The 24,532-nt window shown below is 39.0% G+C and overlaps 1 protein-coding gene across 2 annotated transcripts in view; it reads right to left on the bottom strand.

The window, feature by feature from the left end:
- LOC121298781 (serine-rich coiled-coil domain-containing protein 1-like) overlaps positions 1-24,532 on the bottom strand; it is a 304,830-nt gene that overhangs the window by 88,476 nt on the left and 191,822 nt on the right. The window lies entirely within an intron of this gene.

Genomic DNA, 24,532 nt, shown 5'->3' with positions numbered 1-24,532 from the left:
TCTCTTATAGCCTGAATTACCTGAGCACATTTATATTAAAGCTGCCCCATTAAGAGTCCCGCTTGCATCAGGCGCTGTCTCCTCCCCAGGAGATACCAGCAACCATAGCAATGGGATCAGCACCATTTTCTTTACAGGCTTACTGCATTGGAGTAAATGCAGTAACCTTCAAGGGTAAGGGTTACATTTCTCTTTCAGGGAACCGGGGTTATGATAAGAGTAACCATTACTGAATGGGATACAATAACCAACCAGTTGCAACAGAAGGATTTCTGTTGGCAGATGTGCTAAAAAGGAAGATAAGCTGAGCAAGCCAGAGCTGCCTTCTTGCTACTATGCCATGTTCCTGCCCAATGCCCGACCATTGTATTTAGACAGCTGGAGCAGGTAGTTACTAACCAAGTTCAGCTTGTCCAATAGGAGGGGAAGGAGGGCCTGTGGTCAGAGGACAGGGATTGTAACAGCATGGACTGGTAAGCCACCTACTGTAGCTACCAAGATGTGTGCAAAATCATGAGGCTGCATTGGCCTTCTTCAGCACCAACTCAGTGATGCAGCATTGCTTACTGGGACATGAAACATCACTTTGCAGCAAAGATCTGCACCAGAGAGGCTATGGAAGCCTGAACAGCATTGTGCACCTTATATAAACTGTCCAATGACCTTGAGACAGCCGGGGCAGTAGCTGGGAGCTACCAGGACGATTGCACCTCATGCAAAAAGTGGGACTACTGAGGGCTCTCACTCACTGTACTGTGGACCACAACCTGGTCCGTATTCCCAGAATGCCTGCTAAGTTAAGCTTTGTCCCTCTTCCTTGGTGGAGGAGATGGGTGGTCTTAGTCTTGCTCCTACCCCTAGAGGGTCACTTCCTAGCTCCCGGTGTAACAGGTAGTGGGGATGCTTAACTGAACTGCAGGAGATAAATGGGGTGAATCCGGATGCTGCACTGGTGTCGAACCGATGTAGAATGGTCCCTAGAACATTGGGCCATCCTGCTTTCTAGTGTCCTCTTAGAAAAATTAACGCAAGAACTGCAGTCTTTAACTGCTCCCTTTGCATGCCCCCTTCCCAGACAGTGGATGCACGTGCATGCTTTTCCTCTGTTGGAATGTTTTTCTTGCAAAACGGCACAGGAGTGAAATCCAGGCATGATGCAAGGTTGAAAAAACAGTTCAAACATGCAATGCATGCGCATATGAAACAGACAGCAATGCTGTCTGGTGCTGAAAACTGTTGTGTACACAGAGTGCACAAGAATGAAGCACAGGTGTAACGGTCTTGGTACCAAACCGCATCAAACTGGGTCACTGTCACCGATTCTGGTATGAACCAGATGACTGGTACTGACCTTGGTACCAATAAAGGTGACTGGTACCTATTGTAGTATCGACCAGGGCACTGATACTGGCTCTGGTACAGACTAGTGCCAGCTGTGGTACTGACCAGATCACTGGAACAATCTCTGCTACCAACTGGTACCGGCTCTGGTACCATAGGAGTGCCCTGGTACTGATCTCGGTACTGAAAACTGGACACTGGGGCCAGCTCGGTACCACGAGAAGTACCATGCAGGTGAAGACCTGGAAGAGTCACTGGCAGCTGCAAGCATGCATTGTTAAACAGACAGGGGCTGCAGATCACCTGCTAACTAGAAAAAATCCAGTAGTAATTTTTAAAAGTACAGACTGACACTTAGATGAAAGGTTTTTTTTTTTTTTTTTTTTTTTTTTTTTATTCACAAAAAAAACATGTTTTTGCTGAAGTACAAGCTGCCTAAGGGTCTGTTTACCTACAAATAAACATTCAGTAGCTGATTAAGTAGCTGATTTTAAAATAAGGTTTCACTACACACATCACATCAAGTGCTGTCCTTCCAGCAAGATCTTATATCAAGGTCTTGTCTACTATGTGTACATTAAATACTCTTGGCATGAAAAATAAAATAACATAAATGAACACAATAAATAGATAATAAAACTGATTTGGTACATCCATCAGGAATAACCCTTGACCTGAGCCTTTTCCAAATAATCTAGCTGTTTTTGTGTCAATTTCAGCCTATATATTTTTTAAAAAGATGCCAGTGTTTACTTCAGATATTTAAATTAATACATACATTTAATGGAACTCACTTGTAAGTAACCTGAGAACCACCTAATGGATTACACTGAAGAATCAACAATTCCAGTAAATACAAAATAATAATAAAAGAAGATTTACAGAGCCAGCACACAAAACACATTGGATTCTCAGCGGTTCTCATGCATTTCTCTGTACAATCAATTATGAGGAATAACAACTGTACTACTCTTCCTTATAGTCACCTGGTGGCTACATTAAATGAGCCGTTACATGTTACCAGAGGCCTATCATTTCTAAAGGTGCAAACAAGTGCCCTAGAGAATATCCGCCATTGGAAGTTACAGAGTTTTTACCATCAATACACATCTTGCAAATTGTGTCCCTATTGTCAGGAAACATTAAAAAGCCACAATGTATCTATAATATGTTGTCTATGTGGATAGGTCTTCTCTTAAATTCCATTTGTGCAACTGCAAAATACAAGAAAGGGATCTGAATGTATATATAACACCGGTTTTACAGCAGCTATCATTAAGCAGATACTCAAAGTAAGAATGCCTTTACATTTCTAAATAACTTGAAATAACTTCCTATCAGCCTACAATCTCTGCCTGCAAGTGTATCTAATGAGTGCCAACAGGCCAAACTCAAAACTGCAGGAACACTTACAATTGATCACAGATATCCATAATATACAACAAAAAATATACTAGAAATAAACGTTGGCTATCTATAAGTAACAAAGTATTAAAATGAATAAATTAATCCGACAACAGGAAAAAACAGATTTTTACAGCTCAGGACAATGCAGAATCACCCTACTGTGAGTGCTGGCGGGTGGAAGAGAGAGAGATACATTTTATTTTTGTGAGCCACAAGGGTGAAAGCAAAGTAATTAATTATGTTGTTGGTGCATATGGAGTGGCAGATGTGTGGCCAACATCCAAATCTAAGGAGGGCACACAGACATGAATTTAAAATCAACAACATTGGGTAGGAGAGCTAATGAAGAATTATTTAGAGATTTAGGGCTTTAACTCAGATGGGAATTTGTGAAAATATTTTGAGGACATGGGGAAGTACAGCTGAGGAATTTCATTCTGTAACACTGCTGTTATTACACAAAAAATGAATACCATAATTTAAAAATACCATATTGTATACATCACTTTAACCAGTGGCATTTAAAATGTACCATGTGGAATAATGAGACTTCAGTTACAAATCAGATTCATGCAGAAAGAGGCTTTAATTACTATTTGCGTAAAATCTAATTACAAAATGATTCGGAATATTGAAAGGATAGTATAACTATATCATAACAGATATATGTCCGTATGTGTAATGCAACTTGAACATCACAACAAACATGTGTTGTTAAAGGTGTTTGGATAATTGATTTATGTATGTTTACTGAACCAGCTAAGAAAAATGTCCCCATAATCAACAAAGTAAATGTTTAATTAGAGTTAAGAAACATGTGTGAATGTTAACAAGTGTTTACAAAGTAATTAACATTTAAGTTTCAGATTTTTGAAATATGTCAAATTATTTTACATCCTTTGTTATCTTTAAAGGATTGTGTTTGTTTAACACGTTAGAGTACAGCCATTTATTTTGCATAAAACATATATTTATGTTGTACAACATGTTGTCCAAGCTAGTCCAAAATAATAAGACAGAAAAGTGTATCAGATAACATAACTGGACAATGGAAGCAGGACACTGAAGACATGCCATCTTTCAAAACACATGACAGATGGGTATTCCATGAACACATCAATACATACACTTAAGCCTATATGGATAGTAAAAGTTGATGGTCATTTTAACAATGTGATAAATGACTCTCCTCTGAAAGCATGTCTAATTAATTTGTTGGGTAACACTTATTTGGTACTGCCACTTATTTGACTGTAGCCATGCACTGCTAGTGCTAGATGACAATAAATACTGGCTCTGAAACAAAGATATGTTTCCAAAGCATTTCATTATCTGCAGGAGGAATAGCTGTGGGGGTGACAGATAATGGATCAGGTATTGGCTAGTTTGATGAAGATAGCATAATGGATGAGAGATACATTCTGGGCGGGCAGCCAGTCCCCCCCCACCCCCCCCCGAGACTGCTTCATTATTTTATTTATTTATCCTCCATCTACACCTTGATTGACCTGGCTGTCTGGCATGGAGCATTGTCCTGCTGGAAAAACCAATCCTCAGAGTTGGGGAACATTGTCAGAGCAGAAGGAAACAAGTTTCCTTCCAGGACAACCTTGTACTTTCTATCTAAATCTTTTTTTTTTTTTTTTTTTCCTGGGGCTTTAGCTTTTTTTATACATATGAAATTATTGCTTTGGGTTACTTTAATTTTTCTGTCACAATATGTATATTTGACAGTGCTTGCACACTTCAATGGTACCTTATTTCCTTTGCAATTGTTTTAAATTCTACAAGCATGTAGATACTAGGTATTGTAATATGGCTTTAAATCTCACGATTAAGAACATCTTGTTTTAAATCTTGCACAAATGTTCAATCCTCCATTAGAAATGTAGGAATTTGCTGCCGCTCAGTAATTGGGGTGGGTTTTAAGTATTCAGAATGAATCAATGCAAGAAAGGAAGGAGGGACATTGCCCAACTGCACTGGTAAAAGAAAAAAAAATGTAGGCATTTTATTTTATTTTTTTAAATTACAGGGAGAGAAGTCAATTCAGCGTGAATTGAGTAACCATTTCCAGTGTTTATGGATTTACATTTTGTATCAGGAGTGTTTTTTTGATTGTTATCATTTAAAATAAAAAATCAGGTGCCCTAAATATAATCCTGCCATTAAACAGCTTTCAAGTGAAAAGGCTGAATGCCCATTATACCTATGGCAGACATTTATAAGCCTAAGCCCAACTTTGAGCAATCAATGTTGTTATTGGTGCTTATGAATTATTCACATATTTATTTAAATGTATCTTCTATTTTTAAAGAGGAGTGCATTGAGATTATATCATTTTTTAAAAATTGTCAGCAGGGATGGAGAGATGAGCTCAAATTACTAATCACTTGGTAAATATTCCCAAACTGCTCATAATATGTGATTCTCAGCCACACTCCATAGTCGAAAAAAAATAAAATAAAGTACAGTTCTTACAACCATCAAACAATAAAACTGATTGCTTTCTGAAACATCCTGAGATGAGGGCTTCAGTATTTACAGGAGACAGCAAGATTGTTTAATGGCAGATAGTTTATGATGTGAGAAACAGTTAAATAGGACTGAAATGAGACTCAAGTCATGTCACTGAAGCCAGACTTAAAACACAAATCTACAGGGAGAAGCGAGAAAGGGATTTAGGCAACTTGATTGCCAAGTTGTATCTGTGTTAAAGGACATCTGATACAGTGCAGCCTTACTACAGTGACAGGTTGTGTCAGACATTTGTAACGTCAAAGGCTCTGATTTAAGCATTCACTTTATAATATCAAATGTGAAGCTAAGGCCTTTCTTAAGACATTTATTTTTCTAAACATCAAGTAGAAGTGCAAAGAGTAAGCCTATCACTTGTATTTCCCATCACCTTTTGAATTGCACACACAGCTCTGTGTTTTGAACTTTGAGAAGTATTCTCTGGAAGCAAGACCTTTCTGCAATGCAGGATTGCATTTCTTATTGTTTTATACTCACCCTATTTTCTGCCACATGAATTAAGCCCTAGATGTTCATCAGGTTACATGTAGGATGCACCTTGGCTTTGTCATTTTGTTAAATGGCTTAAGGGTCTATATTAACACATTTGTCAAGACCTAAGATGTGCAAAGTTTGCTAAGCTTTTATTCTTTTTTATAACAAAATTTCTACCATTGACCAAAATAGGAATTTCATTTTAAAGTTTAATGATTCAAATAGTTGCTAAATAGCACTAAAATAAACACATATGAGAGAAACATGGTTTAAATGCATATTGGTACAAATATTGTTGAGGTACTGTAGATGGTTTCTGGCAGGGGTTCTCCACTGGGGATACATGGCCCCCAGGGGGCCTTGAGGAGGTTTCAAGGGGTCCTCCAAAAATAAACCAGAGAATGTGTTATGACACGTTGAAACCTATTAGCTTCAGCATGCCATAAGCATGTGCGGACATTAACAAGTTCTCAGGTTACGGAACACGTTCTCTGGTATGGTGTAATGGAGCTATTTCAGACGGAGCACGGCAGATTACAAAGCAGAGGAGAAATCTTTGGAAACCCACAATAAATACCAGATATGGATACATTTTTAATTCGAACATCAGCATCAAAACAACAAAACTCACAGAATGAGGATACAGAACCGTAAAGGATGAAGAACAGTGAGGCGGTGGTGTTGTGGTGAAAAAACAAAGCTGTTATTAACCCTGCAAAATTAACGATATACGAAGACAGCTACTTGAATTTCTATTTTATTTGTTGTACTGGAAATGGAGATATACCTCCATCGCACTGTCCAATGAATGTTTGAAACCCTTCAAATTACAGAGATGTTTAATTACCAAGCATGAAATATATAAAAACAAGCAACATTCATTTTTTTGAGCAAAGAGGCTAAGGAACTGCTTGGTACTAAAGCTGTAATGAAATCCACCTATGTTCGGTATGTGTAGAATAAGGGAATAAAGGAAAACTTTTTGTTTTGCAAGGAGCTCAAGACAACAACAAAGTCAGACGACATTTTCAATCTGTTAGATGATTTTACGACTTCAGAAGAAATCAGCTGGACTAATTGCTTTGGGGTCTGCACTGATGGAGCCTCAGCAAAGACCGGAAAATATTTTGGTGTTGTGCAAAAAATAAAAACCGTTGCATCTCGCGCTATTGGTACACAATGCTTTTTACACGGAATTGCGCTTGCTGTGAAAGATATTGATCCAGGTCTTCACAGTGTTCTGAATACAGTGGTAACACTCGTTCATTTTATTAAATCCAGAGCAACAAACTCCAGGGCCCAGTTGTACTAAAGGGATCCGGATCGTGAATCCAGGCTCCGGTTTTTTTTTTATGACTTATTGGGTTGCACTAAAAGGAGCTGATCTTGAGCTTCATTTTGGCTTAAAATCTTATCCTATTTCAGTCTTGCTTCAGAGCAGGATAAGAGTCAGATCAGAGCTTGATCTAATGTTTTAAAAAGAAGGAATTATTTGTAGACTCTAACATGAGAGCGTGTGTTTTGTGAACAGCAAAATGAGATTTACTGCTTTATGTTTACATAATGCCTGTTGCAGATTAGGCCTATTATAAAATGAATTTTCATTAAAAAAAAAAAAAAAAAAAAAACATCAGTAGTAGTAACCAATGTTAAATTTGTGAACAGCAAAACGATTTTGTTCGGTTTATAGATGCAACACAGTTTTATGTATCGGTTTAAGATTTGATTTATTAACTCAGGTAGAAAAGATTTCGAAACGTGCGAATATATATATATATATATATATATAATATTATATATATATATATGATAATATATATGTGTTATACTTATAGATATATATATATATATATACTGGAAATATTTAATTAAGCTGCCCCTAATACACAAATAAATCCCAGACGTGCATAACAATTAGTAACAGTTATCTAGTATATATTGACAAATCACTTTATCCTTTTACTGATTTTAACAAATGGCTAATTGTTTACTTAAATCGAAAAATAATTATTAAAGTATAGCTATGAATTAGCTATACTTTAAATTGATTTATGACCCCTTATAATTGATTTGTGACCCATAAGTTGATTTATGGCCTCTGTCCCTCCCCTTCCGGTGACGTTTTTATCTCTCCCATATCCGGTGACATGCTTTATGATTGACAGGATCAGAGCACCCACTCAGCGATCATTACGTCAGCCATTTTGTTAGGCCATGCGGGCCCTCTCAGTTTAATACGACTGTTTTTATATAGGGTAATTTTGTGTGAGTGCGATCTGTTGATATAGATTTTATTATGGAGTGGTTTACTTTGTTTTTTAAGATGTATGAGGTAGTGCTTGTGTTAACCGGGGTCGTGGGTACCTTAAACATTTACAGTGAAAAAAAACAAACAAAAACAAACTCAGTATCCAAAATAGAGAGAGAGGGAGAGAGGGAGAGAGAGAGAGAGAGAGAGAGAGAGGTCTTTGTGGTCCGTTCCTAAAAAAACATAAAATAATAGGATTTCTAATTATACAGCATTTTAGACCTATTTCAAATGATAACTAATTCCTTAAACACACACATACACACACACAAACCATGTTCCCAGATAGCATTTAGGACCCTATAACAGGAAAAAAAAAATCCTCTTTATATTTTGTGTCTAAATGAAACAAAATGTTTCTTACGATGTGTATAAAAACAAAAACACTATATTCTCATCTAAGTCTACATATTAATTTTACTGAAGACTTTGAGGGTTACCCCTGTGATTCGACTCAAAGCCGTTTCAATGCCTGCCTTGGAAAAGTAAACCATTACGAAAACAAAAGGTGTAAATATTTGTTACAAACCTCTTAAATAATAATAATAATAATAATAATAATAATAATAATAAGAATAATAATAATAATAATAATAATAATAAATTACATTAAAAGTGTAAAATAAAGTAGCATACAATTGTTCTTCGCCAAGAACCTAAACCGACAAAATAGCGTTGGTAAATTTGGACTTTTTATCGCAGTCTTTGAGACGTCCAACTTTCTCCAAAAAATTTTACTTTTTTTAGAGGCCTCTGAAAAACCTGATTAACAACTCTGCAGAGATCATTCTAAAATGAAAGGGATTTTTACTTAGCCGGGGAAAAAGTATATGGGGGGGGGGGAGGTCCACCCCCCCCACCATTTTGACATACATCTGAAAAAGCGGGAATCAGATTCTCATTGCAAATATTAAACTAAAGATTCGAAGAATATCTTAGTATGGTTTAGATGACCTCAGAAAGATACTTTCATGAAATACCAGACAAGTCCTCAAACAAAAACCAAAACAGTGTTCCTGTTTCTTAGTGATCAATACTATTACGGGATCATACATTTGAAAGTGTTTTTGAGTACGCTCTATCTGTGTAACTATCGTTACACAGAATATAGCAACAGTTCAGAACATAGCTGAAGGGGCATTACAATGTCTGTTTTTTGCCCTCATGTGTTTATGTAGAAGGAAGTAAACTCAAATGTGTTGATTTTCATAGAAACTGTCGTTCAGTGGATTGTTATGACGAACACAAGGTTCTCAGGCTAAATAGCACTACAGGTAACAATGAATCATCTTCTGACACTTTAAAACTATTCACTGACTGCTATAGACTCTACACCATTAACCTTGCAAAACCCCAAAAACATAAATGTCTTGAGACTTATTGTAAGAGATGTAGAGGAGTTCTAAACCCTGGTGAAAATGATTTTGAGTGTTGGCATGAAAGAGGGTTACATGTTCCTAATTATCTATACTGTATGCATATGGATGGTACAACCTGGTTTTGGGAAGGGGAGGATTGTGTAGCATTTTTTTTAAAAGGTACAGGCGTCCTCTCTACAAGGGATATACTTTCTTGGCACTTAATTCTAAGGGATATGATGGGTATCTACTCATGATTTATTTAGTCTCTAATGGTATCACACCCCAGATCATTGCTCAGGGAAGTAGACTGATGTGTTTTACAGATGTTGCTTTCAATACACGGTACATTGATTCTCTAAACTTTTTATCTATGAGACTGAGTTCGATGCCTGGGGCAATGGGATTTGAAGCAGCTAAGGGGTATTTTCTGCATTTTTTCAATACTGAAGCCAATCAGTATTATGTAGGTCCTTAGCCCAAACCTTATTACTATGGGGTTCATCAAATGATGTCTAAAGAGCGTGACAACTTTTACAAATGGTATGAGTCAGAGAAGAGATGGCTTTTTAATGTAAGAATGATGTTGAAATTTTAAAGAGGCCTGTGTCAGATTCAGAAACAAGGTTTATGCTATAGGACACATTTATCCCTTTCAGTGTACTACAATTGCATCCATGTGTATGGCTATGTACAGGAGTAAATTTGCCAAAAAAAACACCATTGCCATTATGCCTTCAGACAAATATGCATCCCGGCAAAAGCACTTTTCAAATGCCTCAATCCAGTGGATGATGTCTGTATCTGAAACTGACAAAGTACCCCTTTGCCATGCTCTGAACAGTGGAGAACAAAAATTAGGGCCCAGACGGCTTATGAATTTTCAGGTTGTTTTTTCCACAACTGTGACATTTGTTATGACTCTAATGATGTAAATCATCTAACCACAGAAACCTGTGGTACCATTTATCATAGTTTTAATGAAAAGATTAGGGTTTTGAAAGAGGTATATTTATATACAGTGTATATTTTGGGCTGTTTAAACTGACTGTTTCTCCACTGAAGGGTTTGTATTTTCCAATGTTACTTGCTAGAATCTGTGGCAAATTGATGTTTATGCTCTGTCGTACCTGTACTGAAACGCTTAATCAAACAACTCATTGTGTACATAGTGTTGAAGAAAGAGCCTTGACCAGGATTTGGTGTTCATGGAAGAGTAAATAAAGCACTGGAGAAAGGGTACAAAGTGCTTAAAATACATGAAATATGGCATTTCCCTCAGACCTCTGAGACTCTCTTTACAGATTACATCAACAGCCATTTGAAGGGGAAACAGGAGAGTTCGGGGTATCCCTCTCAATGCAATGATTATGAGAGTAAAGAAAAGTACATCAGTGATTATTTTCTGAAAGTGGGGATTCAGTTGGAACCAAAAAATATCACTGTTAGTCCTGCAAAAAGACAAATTTCCAAGCTGTTTCTAAATTATCTTTGGGGGAAATTTGGCCAAAAAACAAACCCCTTAAGTACTACATTGGTCAAAGATCCTGAACAGTTTTTGAAATTTCTTTTTTCTAAGAGATATCAGGTTTCCCATTTTGTCTTTTTTATTGACAGGGTGGCACAGACTGAATGGCGCTATGCTTCTGACACACACACGCCCTCAGGTAAATATCTTTATTGCCACCTTTACAACCACCTACGCTTGGCTAGAACTGTATAATCTAATGGACCGTCTACAGAAACATTGTCGATACCATGACACCGACTCTTATCTTTGTGGGTAAGCCTGGGGATTGGGTCTCTCAGCTAGGAGACTGTCTTGGGGAATTAACTAGCGAACTTAATTTTGGTGAATACATTACAGAATTAGTGTATATAATTTAATCCTTTGTATTTCAGGGTCATAAAAACCCAAGATCTTTCCAAGTTGTCCATCAGCATGAATCAAGCTTTTGTTAGCGCTGATTATATATACTTTTCTTTCAACATTATTATATATTAATTCCATATCAATTTTCTGGACCCTCAAACCAGTGTTCACAGCCCCTACTAAGTCAGTAACACTCTCATAATAGCCAGTGGGTATGGCCAAATGATGCATAACTTGAGAAGTCATGTTATGAATATAAAATGTGTTGTCTGAGGGTCCTATGTTATTTCATGTATGAGGGTATTGAATCTCCATTTTCCGAGTAGATCCAAAGATTTAGAAACCTTGATAATAAAATCAGATATAGTGTTTTTAGGGAAAACATCCCTTGAAAAGTTGCTAGGGAGAGTCACATAAAAAGAGTTTTGGTCCATCTTGAATACGTTTTTTTGGATAATGTCTCTTTAAACAATTCTAACTCTTAATATCTACCACTTGTTGAGCATCAACCCAGCTGTTAAATTTCTTCGGCCAATCGAGCCATTTTATAAGATGATACTTTTTACAGTTTTCTTTTTTTGACGCCATAATATTCTCAATCCTAAACATTCTATTAGTCTTTGCAATTATCTTTTGCAGTTTGGGTTCGTAAAAGGTCCCTGTTATTTCTTCGCCATCATAGTCCTTCAGTTTATACACCGGGGGGTCTCTTGGCAGACATTCGACAATAGTAAAAATTTTGTCTGTGAAAGTCTGTTCATAATACTTTATAAATGATGTTCTTAGCTTTGAAATTCTAACATTGTCCCCTACCCTAAACTTATATTTAGGAGCTTTGATAGGACCTAATTCAAGCATTTAAAACTCTAAAAGGTATTGACAGTGTCGACCCAAGGGACTTTTTCAGCCTGAAAAAAGAAACAAGGACCAGGGGTCACAAATGGAGTTTAGACAAAGGGGCATTCAGAACAGAAAATAGGAGGCACTTTTTTACACAGAGAATTGTGAGGGTCTGGAATCAACTCCCCAGTAATGTTGTTGAAGTTGACACCCTGGGATCCTTCAAGAAGCTGCTTGATGAGATTTTGGGATCAATAAGCTACTAACAACCAAACGAGCAAGATGGGCCGAATGGCCTCCTCTCGTTTGTAAACTTTCTTATGTTCTTATGTTCTTATGAACCTACATAGAGTATACGTTTTTAAACACTTTGAATGAATTGTCTTCATTAACCTCTGAGGGGGCCATTTTAATAATGTGATGGTATGAATTATTATAAGCCTGAACCATTTCTTGTAGTTTATATATTTATGGGTGTTGAAGGCTGTAAAATATTTCCACATTTTTTTGTTTTAAGAGTCCTATTAAACGTTTCGACAATAGAGGCTTTTAATTCACTACTCGTTGTAAAATTATGTATTTTGTATTTTTTTAGTTTTGAAATTCTCTGTTTAAAAAATCTTTCCCTTTATCAGTTTGCAGTTTGTGGTGGGAAAATTGTTTGTTCATGTGTTTGTTTAGCCTGTGTGACTTAAAAAGGGATTATACTAATATAATAAGAAGTTTGAAGCTTTTTTTCTATAATGTTTAAAATTAAGAAATGCACTTATATAGTCTGGATGCTTCTCTTCCTCTTTCAGCCTTCATCACATATCCTGTTATTGCTGAGTGAAGAGGGTCTAAGGTGGACCGGAGATGTACATATATAGTCATGCTTTGAAGGAACTGCAGGAAGCCTACGTGACAAGATAGATTGTCTTGGTGCCAGGAGGAACAAAACTGCTTGCTGAAGCTATAATAAGTTAATTATAAGTAGTTATGATATTAGTAATATGATGTGTTGTTATTGTATAATTTGATTGGCCACTCTAATGTTGCTACTGCTGTGACTGTTTAGGGTTTCCATGCTCAGGTTTATAAGATTTAGGTAATAATGTGTTATTATCGGTAGTTGTTTGTGAAGATACATCCTCTTTCTTTCTGAAAGACGGGTGGCCCTTATAAGGAATGGAAAAGTACTGACATTTTGCTAGAAAGAGGAAGTTCTATTTCTTTAGCAACCTCAAGCTGCTTCTGTGGCACTTCAAAGAAATGTCATGACTTACTTTTATTTTAGGGGGCTTGCAATTTAAATAAGTTGTTATGATTGGTCTCATCTTAATCTTCCAAGTTGTTGCTATCCGCTAATATTGAGTTAAGCTTCTGTGATTGGCTCGTAATAACTGTGGGTTACAAGGTGTATATTATGCTTACTGGCTCTGCGTAGCTCAGAACATTGCTCAGTTTCCTAACACCTGCATGTGTTGAGAGTGTTCTCAGGTTTGCAAACTTTAACTATTAAACTTATTTACTCAATCTTGTTTGTTCTACTGAGTCTCTGTCTTACAGGAGTTGAAAGAATAAACTTCTACCACAAGTTTTTTAGGGGCCCGTCCTCGACCTAAGATCTTCTTGAAAGCTTCTGTTACAGCCTTAGATGTTTTATTTTTCAATGGTAGTACCCAGGAGAATTCAAACAAAATATCAACACATGTTAACATAAATTTGTAACCACCATCTTTTGACAAACTAGTCATATCCACTAAATCAGCTTGCCCCTGGTAATCAATATCAGAAGCATAAACTCTATTTCTTTTAAAGTTGATTCTGGAGGGTTTGTGCAAGGTATATGAATCTTATTCGGATAGCCATGATGTTAGCAGGGGCCCTTCCACCTTAAAATAATCATTACCCAGGGCCCTTTGAAGGGCTTGAGGTCCCCCAAAACTCCCAGGACTTGAAGGATCATAATATATTTTTTTCATGCGACTACGGGCCATTCCCTCAGAAAAAAGTATAACAAATGCAATGTGTGCTCTGTTCAAAATATTTTTATACACCGTTTATCAATCAACACAGGACTCCTTACAAGTTTTATAAATGATGATCCACCGCACAGCCTTCACAGTTTTTCCTCAGATCCCGGTTTATAATTACTTCTAGTAGAGGCCAGGAGTCCCTTTGTAATCTTTAGGATTTGTTCGAAAGATCCGTCGGGGGCATCCTCAGACTCCAACAATGAGTCAAGACTCATATTTTCAAAAGCTTTTATAACATCATCATGACGTCCATCCCAACAGCATCCTCCTCATTAACTGGTCGCTCCATCAATACATCCTCAACCTCAAGAATGGCCTTGTCTGAAAAATATCTAAAGCTTTCAGAAGACATGGCTTTATAACTATTTTTTAAAGAGGCTAGAGAGTGTGTTACTTCTTTTATCAGGTTTGAAAGACAACCCCTTGTGGAACAATGAAAACAGGCCCAGACCTGTCCTAGTAGCTTTCAAAAGGATATGGGAGGAATAAAACACATCATCGGATATGGGAGGGATAATCCACGTCACCTGATATGGGAGGGATAAAACACGTCACCGGATATGGGAGGGACTTAGAAGCCAGCTAGAAAGGACTGAACCTAGGATAGAAGAGCAGGCGAGGCCCACTCTAGTAGCAGACCAGCGAAGCTGGACATGGAAGCTAGGACAGAAAGTGGTCACTGACTGAGGGCGGCGATGCCGACACGAGCCCAGGGGCGAAGGACCCGGCGACTGAAGACAGGATACAGAAAGTGGTCACTGACTGAGGGCAGCGATGCCGACACGAGCTCAGGGCCGACGGACCTAGCAACCGAAAACATGTATGAGGGTTATGACTTGTGGAGCCGCCACTCAGAGGAAAATGGTCCTGGAAGACTGGGACACGAAAGGAGATAGAGAGGGAGAGGTACCCAGCATCTGAGACTTCTGTAAAGGGGCGCTCGTTAGACCCCCAATTGGCCGAGACTTCATGCTGCCTGGGACCTGAGATAAGAACAAGGCATAGAGATTAGTATGGGACTCGAGCATGAGTAGCCACGTCCCGAACTGAGACAGAGTATAGAACGCCTTGAGTGAGGCAAGATGAGCGCAGGAGCTGCGAAAGAACAGAGTTTGGCCGGGGGTCCGCTTTGACTCACACGGTGAGAACCCCCCTGAAGGTCAAGGGTTAGCTGAAGCCATACCCTGAGGTCGGGGAAGTGAGACCCCCTGCACTCCACCAAATCACCCATACCGTGAGAAAAACAAAAGAGCACATGCCAGCGCATAACATAAACAAAAGACTAGAAGGACAAACGGGAGAATGGTTAGTAAATTTAGTAGGATATGACTATGTGTATACCTGCTGCTCAGTGGAGAGGAAAAAACCCTTTGAAGCTAATTAGGGGAAAACCTCTAGTGGCTCCGGCAGACAGGTATCCCCCACTTCAGGCATACAAGCACTTTTGGAATGGGCTGCAACTATGTCAGAGGGAGATGAATGAACATAAGAATCCACTGCAGAACAGGACCGTGCCCCATGGTCTGATCAGGCTTTGATTGATGCTGGCCCTTGCAGCGGAGGTGGCTGCACCGATACGGAAGGAATGGGGTGAATAGCTGAGGAGGGAGGCCTGTCCTTGAGAGGAGGGTGGAGAGGTGGGTTGGGAACCAGAGACAAGTGACAATGGATTTGGAAGAATTGATGAATAGAGGGTCCGGGGGGGGGGGGTTTGAGAGATACCTTGACATTGCTGAAAAGGCGAGAGACAGCTGAATAAGAAAATAGTTGGAAATAGAAGAGAGGTCACAAACGAATACCCACTGAGGGGAAGCAAGAAGCTGAGGGAACTGTGAATTCGGAGCTTCTGAGAAAGCCAAAGAAGGCTGTGAGGCAGATTGTCTCCATGAGTAGATCTTCGTAGGGGGAGAAGCAGCCTTTCTGAAGAGTAAAGATGATTCTAGCATTTTTAGAAGGAGCAGCACCTATATCAGGGAAGGATGAATGAATGTAGGAATCCACTGCAGAGGAGGACCAGTTCCCCCACATTGAGGGGGGGAGGCCTGCTCTGGAGGAGAGGGTGGAGAGTTGGGAGGCCTGCGAGGAGGCGAGAGTGGAGAGGAGGGAGGCCTGCTCGGAGGAGAGGGTGGAGAGGAGGGAGCCATGCAAGGAGGCGAGGAGGGAGGCCTGCTCTGGAGGAGAGAGTGGAGTTGAGGAGGGAGGCCTACTCACGAGGCGAGGGTGGACAGGAAGGAGGCCTGCTTGGGGGACCGTGGTGGAGGAATGGAGGGAGGTCTGCTCGAGATGAGGCAAGTGATGATAGGAGTGAGATGAATCAATGAACAGATGGTCTGAGGGGGGGGTGGGGGTTCCTGCTGTGGAGATGCCTTGAAAAGGGGGATAGGGAACTTGATACCTGACGTGTGAGTGGACCGACCGCGCTGAATTGATCCGTCCTGTGGTATGCAGCCAAGTGATGGAGTAAGCATGGAAGGTGGCCGAGAGGCAGCTCATCTCCATGGGTAAATCATTGTAGGGGGAGAAGTGGCTTTTCAGAAGAGTGGAAATTAGCAAATGGAGAATATATTTTGATATAGACAGACGGGAAGGTGAGGCAGGGGGAAAGCTCTTAAGAATCCCACAGAGGGTCAGACAGAATGTTGAATATGGAGAGACTGGAGGGAGTTGGAGAGAATCCTTAGCACGGACCATGAGAGCCAGGTTTTGATTGAAGGGCTATGATTATTCGAATCTGGGCGCAGGAGATTGAAGACGCTGAGCAGGCTGTAGAATAGGAGCTTGAACAAGGTGGATGGCTGCAGACATGTAATGCTGAGCAGATTGAAGGGGGTTATGGAGAGTAGGTTTCAGTTAAATAGCATCTGGAGAAGCTGAGGATTCTGGATGGGGGTTGTGGAATCAAATGGGACCAACTGACTGAACTTGGATACCGAAAGTAGAGGCAGAAGAAGAGCTGGAACTGAGGGGTGAGGTGGCAGCTGGACTGAACGAACATGAATCGGCTACTGGGGAAGCACGGCTCCTTTGCGCTCCATGTTCTAGAAATGAGGGTAAAGATGAGATGCCGCCTTTCTATGTGTTAGTTAATACAGGATCAATCAGCGGTTTGCTACTATCATGTCTGCTTGAAATGGAAAAGGAAAACTCACATTCAGAGATTTGGGTTTCGCAACGCCAGTTATTCTTTTAATAGTGGAACTCCTTAACTCATAATCAAGACAGATTTCCAGTCTTGTACCACATCTCAAACCAAGTATTAATGCTGTAACATTTGGGAGGAATAGGATTGCTGAAGAAGTGCCCCATATTTTGATTAGATGGAGATTAGCGTTAGCCTTGATTGTGGGAATACTGCCACGATCTGGAGCACTGTTGGCTCTGGAGAAGTGCAGCTGCAGACTTCAACAGTAAACTAGAGCGACTTTGCAGCTGCGGTAGTGAACAGATCTGAAGAAGGAGTGGAGATCTGCTGTAGTGAGGAGCAATTAACAGTAGAGGGAGGGATCTGCTGAACAGAGCAGAGGTCTGAGGAAGAAAACAATGGAGTGCTGTCAGTAGTGTGCAGAGGCCCAGCTGTGAGAACAGAGATTTGGGCAGAGAGGAAGATTGCAGAGATCTGAGACAGCTGCAGAACCAGAGAGAATGAAGAATATGTTGCTCCAAGGCATCTGCAAAACCTATTGATTGGTCGGAAGCAGTTTATTGTCTATTAGGGGTAGGAGGACATTGACTGGAACATTGACAAATCGTAGGACATGGTTCCATGACTGACTAGCGGCTCGCGATGATGAAATGATGACTTTTGATGAAGCTGGTCGGACTGGAGGAGCAGCGCCAGATGAGGAAACACGAATCTGGGAACAGGAATAAGTCACAGGAATGGATGCATGATGCAGGAAAGCAGGACGTTACTATGATGGTAGATACTGAGCATCTCACAGCTGAGTAAGGTTGCTTCTTGACCAGGTCCTTGAAGAGGAGAACTGTTGAAATTGGAGAATGTCAGTTGCTACAAAAGGTTGAGGAGGAGGGGGTCTCCTGTAAATCCCTCGGAATGACGGCAAACTGCGAGATGTGTAGAAAAGCTGGAGCACGTGAGCTTCAAGTGATAGCAAACCAGCTTAGAGACTGTATAAAATTAATGGTGTTACACTGCCATCTAGTGGTTATGATTAGAATTAACCATCGGCTTGAGTGAAGCCGGGTAGAATATTTGGTTATTGTGATTAAAATCCTTGTCGGTGTAAAACAACAATTGCGTACTCTTTTAGATTTTAATATCTTCGTTACATGTTTTAGGACAGTCAGTCATGTATATGAATATGTTAACACGGTATTTAGATGTCACAATTCAGTGAGTTGAACGAGCCCTCGCAGGTTGTAAAAGCCCAGCGGCAAGCAAGCAAGAAAATTGAAGTACTGAGGTAGGGAGCTCGCAGTGTAGATTAAGCTGCCTGGTCACCATGGTTACTTGCCACTCCCCGCAGTCATGCAATGAAGGCGTTGCCGTGGTAGCCACGAACTGAGAAGCGCTGGTGGAAAAGTTGCAAAACAGCAGTGTTGTTGAATTTTGTTGTGACGAGTCGAAAGCACAAGCCGCCACACGGCGAAACTGAGCACGAAACTTAATGGACAGGTCCCTAATGTTGAACGTAGCCAATAGAAGTTCAGGGCAGGATCCTATGAAGGAACGGTAATTTTGCTGGCTCTGCGAGCGGAGGAGGGGCGTTTGATTGCAAGCGAAGAGTAAAGGAATGTTCAGCTGACAGATCTTTATGGTGGATTAAATAGAGGAGCAATAACAAGGCAAATGCTGACGACGGGAATGTCGATGTCTGTTGAAGGAGCTTTAGAGGTTTTAGTGGAGGGCCAGTTTGTCTAATAAAGACGCGGACGAGATGAGAAATGAAGCTGCGGTTTGAATGATGCTGTTGCTTTGCTGGAGGCTGGAAGCAGGAAAGACTAACGCTGGAGCTCCTTCAGCCAAATGGAGAAGCTGAGTGACGAGAAGCAGCATCGGAGCAGGTAAGAAAATATTTGATAATATCTTGGTAGTGCTACGCAGAGAATTGAACTCCAGTGAAAGGCAACGAAGTGTAGATTAGCGGAGAATACGAAAAGACGGCGTTTGAGTGTGTGCTACAAAAAAAAACGAAACGCTAGACAGCAAAGGTGCAAGTGATCAGGGCTTAAATAGTAAATAGGAACTAATTGACAGGAAATTGGAAACCCCCTTGCTACACACCTCCTAAACTTATGCAAGCTAACATTTAAAAAAGTTTAGTAAAAAATGGACTGAAGTTTTTGGAACATCAATAAACTTTCAGTAATTAAATATGAATAGAGAAGTGAGAGTCTTTGCGATGCATTAAAACACCCAATATAATTTTAAATAAGCAGCATTCATCATGCAAAGGTGTTTTACTAAGCAGATCTGGATCTGGCTCTACTAATCCGTAATTTTGCTGCACATACCGTAACTAGGGAAACTAACCAATAAGAGGCGAAGGACCCCAGCTGTCAAATTTGTATACAGCCTGAGATCACACTAATGTTTGAAGAAATGGCAAACCATGTAAATGCAGGTTACTGTATTCAAAACAATGTATTTGATTTCAACAAGAAGAAAACACTGATTTTTTTAACTCACCGTAGCTCAGGGTGTTTTTTTATGAACGTCAATATGCTGAAGTTTTTAACAGTCTACGTGCAGTTTAACTTTTCCTATTAAACTGAAATAGTAAACTTAGAACAACTTTTGCATTACAACATATAAACGTTAGAACAACGTGTTGCACAATATATATATTTATTTGGTATATAAATATAATATATATATATATATGGATATACAATATATATATATTATAGTGGATGATATAATATATATATATAGATAATATATATTTATTACGACCAATTTCAGACCCCCTTTTAAATTACAGACCCAGACAAAGAGGTGGAGGTTATTGAAAGTGCTTGCGCGCTAAGATTTTTAATAATCTGACTGACTGCTCTCCTTAAATACAATGAACCTGGCTCTAATTTACAATGATAGCCAGGTGTAAGTGATAATTAACAATCAAACAAAACCAATTACATTAAGCAAATGTGCATTTGCACATGTTTTTCTAAGGAAGGGAGGAATTTAACCCTCTCCCTACTATATATATATATATATATATATATATATATATATATATATATATATATATATATATAGAAACACCCTGGCTATAACGAACCTGTTGGTGTCCAAGTCTTTTGTTCGTTAAATCGAGTGGTTCATTATAGTGAAAGGACAGTCAAAACGAATGATAAACTGTTGAAGTTAATGAGATGATATTGTGAATAAAATAGAATTACATGTATCTGTTCGTTTCATGTGTGAATTTTATGGAGTACAGAAAACACAATCCAGAATTGAAGCTGAACATTTATTCAAAATCAGTCTGACACATATCGTTTCAAAGTGCACCAAATTTTAATCCAACATGCAGGAATCCCAAACTCATCTTTTATTCTAAATCATCCCAACATGAAAAGTTCATCAGATGCTCAAGTTTTTTTCATTGTTCTTTTTTCCTTTAATTAATTTTGCTTTGCCGCATAGTTGCTTAACAAGCCAATTAAGTAGTTTTTGACAACCTATGTTCATGAGAGAGATATGCAGGCAAGTGGAGGGCGGGGGCAAACCCGGGACCTCTCGCACTAAAGCATAGCACCAATACCGCTGTACAAAAGAGCTGGGTCCTTTGTAAGGAGTGTATATCAGGCTTATGTTTTTGTATGTGATTACGTCACCTACCAGCCCTGCTCCTGCCTTCCCCCATGCACGCTACACTCTCCCCTGCCAGACTCAAGTCCGTCCCAACCAGGCTACAATCTGAGGAGTGCGTGTTGGGGTACCTGCGCTCACTTCTGACACCAATGTAACAATCTATGTTAACTCAGGCAGGCACCTTTCACAGGGCTAGGCAATCCACACACAGGCGGAGGGCGGGCTTATGTCTTTGTATGTGATTGTCACCTACCAGCCCTGCTGCTGCCTTCCCCTGTGCACGCTTAATCTTTCTTTGGAGATTAATTTTTCTATCGTGTGTGAATCACGGGCTTGTCTTTATTATTTCTTCATATTTACTTTTTTTTAAACCTATTTTTGTATTAATACACTGTGCTTTTATCAGCATCTAGTTTGTTTGTGCTCTGTGCTGATTGCTTCCTGACTTCCTCTGGTAACAGAGGCAGGAAAGTGTGTGCAGAAAAAAACTAAACCCACTTTGCAATAAGTGTCTCTCTTTCTGTCACAGCTGATATGAGGCAGTGATATGAGATGCAACAAAAGAATCATACTGACCGTAGCATCGCCTGTTTTATATAGAATATTCTTCTAACTGGTAAAACAATCAACGTTCATACTTGCAACAAATCACAGAGAATTGCGGTTGGATCCACTGACTGCTGCAAAGCGAATTGGTGGCTATCTACGTATGAATCACCACTCTCGCCCTTGAAGAATTTAGACTACTGTAGTCTAACAATAACGGCTCATACAGGTGACATTTGTATTGTGTTGGAATTATTCTCTTCATCCATGATATTTGTATATCTGTATATCATTACGTATATTACAGAATGTGCAATTGTGCAAATCAACGCTGTCATGTCACATTTCCACGCCATGTGTACAACGCAAGCTTGCACTGAAGCTTGTTGTGGTTTGAACACTTTGTGCACTAAAACAGCCCATCACAACAACAGGAGGAGCTGTAAAACACGACAGAAGTATTAGAAACATATTTTCTATTTCAGTGGAAAGATTCCACTCATTCTAAATACAACACAGCTAGAGGGATATAATCCCTGATATATGCCCTTAGAATCTTTGTAACCGCATGTGGCAATGTTGCCCCGTGTTCATGTTTAGAGAATTACTTGGATAAATCAGATTTATGGTAAAAAAAAAAAAAAACGTCCAAAGAGGGATAGGGTAAATCTCATTTACTCGTGTAAATGACGAAACAAACGGGAAAATCCATGCCCAGTTTCGCATGGAAACCCGCATTTCACGTGTAAATGTTAATGAGCGTGTTTATCCTTAACTATAAACATTGCAAGGGAGCAGGTCAGTTGTTATCAACTCCTTCCTTGCCAAACTTAAATACAAAATAATACATCTTTGTTTATACACCCACAGCCAAACCAAACACTACTTAAAGGCAGGGCTTCTGCCCTGTCACAGTACCAGATAACAGCAACAGTTGGAATTCAGCATAGTTGCTGTAGCTATAAACACCCCCTGTCACTGGTCAGTGATCTGCTTTCTGATTTTGGTGCTGTGGCTACCCTTTCAAAATCATCACGAAAGTTGGCAGGAACATCCCTGTGTTCAAACAAATTTCACCAAGCAGAGGGCAGAGGTCCAAAAACATAAAGTAGATGAACTGTTGGTTTTTTGTGGGGGTTTTAGTGTAATTCAGTGAATATTTCAACAAGAAGTCAGATGGAACACATAAAAAGGGATAATGAAATAAAATATAAACCTTCACATTACTTGATAATAAAGCAAAATGTTTTTTTTTTTTTTCTTGTTAAATTTGTATCATCTTTTACAACAATGTTTCAGGGTCTTAAAATTTGTGCGAAACAAATGCAATTCTGTCATCTCAAAGGCCTGCAGGCTTTATATGGTACAAATATACAATATATATATATATATATATATATATATATATATATATATATATATATATATATATATAGTGACAAAGTTGGTCGTTCTTTGCGGACTTTGTTCACAAGTATGAGCAGGGACAACACAATAGACACAACGAGTGTAAGTTTTATTTTAAACAGAATGTTACCTGCGTGTTTATTTTCCAGGGAAGTCCAATAATCAGAGTAGTAAAGTTAAACCAGAGTTCACAGACAATCAGGTAGTCATCCAAAATAGGGTCAAAACAGCCAACAGGGTTATCCAAACAGTCCAGGGTCATACACAATAATGCAATCCAGCAATCAAAAGAAATACAACCAAACCTTTCAAACCAGAGCACCAAACTTCTTCTACACCCCTCTCATTGTGGTGCGGTCAGTTTCCTCCTTTTATAGAGCTGGCCATTACCACTTGATCACCTGCAGGTGTGCTGACATACCTTAATTACCTGGTAAAGATCCTGGGTAGTGTAGTTTGTGGTGGGAAACCATTTTGTGAACTGTAGTCCTATTGGGACCTCCATTTTGTGTAAGGAGTTTTCAGGATTGAATTTAGAGACGGGAGTGTATATAAGGGTAAGTCCTGGTACGGGACCTGGACGTATATATGATAAATATAATATACTATATATAATATATATATATATCGCAATATATATTATATATAATATATATATATATATTATATTAATTTGGTAACAACCAAACCAACACTATTTACAGGCAGGACACTGCCCTGTCACAGGTACATATTGAAAAGATATTCTTAATGATGGAAACAGCAGATGAACAAGCGGTCACTGTCCTTGCACTGGCATAATGTAATCTAGCAGTGTGTAATCTATCAGACATTGTCAACCTACCTATTAAAGAACTGCTTCATTGACACTTCAATACAAAAAGCTACACATTGATATTTGTACCAGACTGGTCAAACAAATAATCTTGTTATTTAAACAGCTTTGCCTGAAATATGCCAAATATTAAGATTATAACTGAACATGTACTGTCTCCTCACCTAACAAACATAAAAAGTCAGTATGACATCAGTATTAGATCAGATGTCAATGTCAACATATTAAACATACAGGGTCAATTGCAATGAACTGAAAGGAGCATACTATGGATGATCCCATGGTTAGTATGGAGGTTGGTACTAAACCAGTATGCAAGTTAATACCAATTGCAATGAACAAAACAGGTTAAGATAGTCCCCAGCTCCGCATTAAAATGTGTCTCTATTGCAACAAACCCAAAGTAACTGCTGTTGCCATCTAGAGGATAATAAAACACAATACAGCAGCACTCACACATTCAACCCTATAAAATGTTGACTTCAGTGACAGTGTGACGCATATCTGATTATTTCATTTTGGCCCGTTTCAACCCTTGTCCATTTTTTCAGTGAACACTAAAAAGATACAATGTCAAAAATACATAGCTGAAAGGACTGTGTTTTAAAATAAATAGGCTTCCATTTGGTACAGTACAATATTTTCAACAAAAGAAGTATTTGAACCCTTAGTGGTCCATTTATTCAGCGCTTGTCAGATGCGTCAGGTCCAATTTATTTTCAATGCGCTGAAAATATTATTTTATTTATATATAATTATATACATAATTATTTTATGCGCTGTTTATTTTACATACGCTGTTTAAT

The sequence above is a fragment of the Polyodon spathula genome, chromosome 2, assembly GCF_017654505.1.
Source record: "Polyodon spathula isolate WHYD16114869_AA chromosome 2, ASM1765450v1, whole genome shotgun sequence".
NCBI lineage: Eukaryota > Metazoa > Chordata > Actinopteri > Acipenseriformes > Polyodontidae > Polyodon > Polyodon spathula.
This window is presented reverse-complemented; position numbering and strand designations above follow the sequence as displayed.